Below are 2,066 nucleotides of genomic sequence, written 5' to 3'. Positions count from 1 at the left end.
TCAGCTGCCGCAGACCACAGAGGAGGACAGCCCGGGATCTGACTCTCTCATATCTGACACTGTTCGAGCGTTTTCAAAAGACCCTCCCGAAGAATAAAAAAAGTCAAATCAATAAATATACGTATGTATTTACAGGGCGCTCGTTCCCGTGTCGGAGCACAAAGATGAAAGCGACTGTGACAGCCCCACCTGCTCCAGCCCCAGCACCTTTATCTCCTCTCTAACAGCACGCGGGAGACTGTCAGTGGAAATGAAGATATCAAAACACACCACGCACTCCAAAGCGTTGCCGTGGGGGCTTCCCCGCACCAAACCTGCAGTCGTAAAACCTTCAATTTTCTCGGGATCCTGGATCACAGTGTGTGTATGTTGCTGTGTGTGTGTGTTTCTCTGTTGTAAAAGACAGGCTGAAGGGCATCTTCCCACTGTTTTTCCTGTGTGGGGTTGCGTCTCAGCATGGACTGATCATTTCAACAGAAATGCTTTTTGTGGGTGTATGATACACGCTGGCTTGTTGAGTGCTTTGGAACTGCATTAAGGATACTATATTGAGGCCGCCACACAAGCCTGAAAGATACACACACACACACACACACAATGAAGAGGGTGGACGTGGAGTGGGATGTCATCAATAATAGCGTGAATGAATTTAGTAAAGTGGTGTGATTCCTCTACTGTCTTTATCTCCCGGGTGACAGGCTCCGCCCCTCAGGGGTCAGCACTCCCCTTAGGGGTCAGTTCTCCCCTCCCCCGGCATCAAAAGCTCTCAGGCGTTATGGATCTAGGAGGTTTCCTGCTCTTAATGTTTACATCAGACCCGTAAAAATCCCTCACTGCTGCCTCTGTTTTGGCTCGGTGCAGAACCTGTAAATCTCTCCCCTGCTTCACATTCATTAGCACCTGTTGGAGGTTTTCCTGGTTATGATGTCATGGTCACAAATCAAAAGGCGAGGAGAACTATGAAGGTCTTTTGAGACCGTCTAGTAAGCGAAGTGACATACAGAGCGCACACACGCGAGAGCCTAACCGAAGCGGAACTATAGGGTTCTCCAGCGTTCTGTTGGCCCTCTTTACATCCATCCCCTCAATACGTCATCTCACTCGAAAAAAACATTGTCTCTAAACACCAGAAATCACAAGACACAAACACGCATTGATGACACGATGGGGGGAAAAAACGACCCCTCACACCACAGCTACACTACGAGCTGCACGTCGACGAGGACTAATCATGGTGCTGTGGTTCCCTCTGGGGCAGTGTAGGGCCAGGGAGAAGGCTGCAGTCAGCCCAGCCAGTCCATCTGTCCCTGTTCCACCTCACCTACCTTGTTACACTCATTCTGCTGAAAGAGCACACGAGCCACGCAGGGACAGTGGAGAGTGAAGAGGCCGGGGAGGGTATGCACATGGGAAATGTCAGCGGTCTGGAGAGTATCCTAGGCAGAGGATGGCTCTGTGGCTCTGATCCGAGGTGGGCCAGCCATCACTGTTAAAGAGGCTCTCAGCAACTGTAGTAGACATCTACCTGGCACCACATTGCCCCCTGGTGTTGAAGTTGGGAAATGCACCCTCCTTGTTCGTACCGCTCTCATAAAATCACTCTCAACAACTGAATACCTATTCCACTTACAGTATATACATGTATAGATATAGATAGGTTGACTGGCAGCTGTGCTGATGAAGGCCAAGGTTAAAGAGAGAATGTTCCAGGGCTTATGCACATGCTTCTGTTCACTATGTCCTTGTGTCTGAATGCATTTTCTCTGCTCTGACAGATCTGCCGGTGTCAGCAGCCTGCTAGACAGCCTTCAGGGAATACACAGTGCTGAGAGGGGATTCTACTCTGGTGCTCCGCCACAAATATACACTATCTGCCTGAAGGCTACATAAGGATACAGCAATGCAGGCTTCTCTTCGGGAAGATTGGCATCATTTCCCCCACTTTCCTTCACACCCAATCAAGATGCGTTTGTCTCAGTTGATTGTCGGAGATTCATGGCAGATGAAGTCCTGATGGAGCGATTGACCAAATCCGGGTTTATTAATAAAAAAAAACAAGGATTGTG

The sequence above is a fragment of the Osmerus eperlanus genome, chromosome 28 (genome assembly GCF_963692335.1).
Source record: "Osmerus eperlanus chromosome 28, fOsmEpe2.1, whole genome shotgun sequence".
In the NCBI taxonomy this organism is placed as follows: Eukaryota; Metazoa; Chordata; class Actinopteri; order Osmeriformes; family Osmeridae; genus Osmerus; species Osmerus eperlanus.
This window is presented reverse-complemented; position numbering follows the sequence as displayed.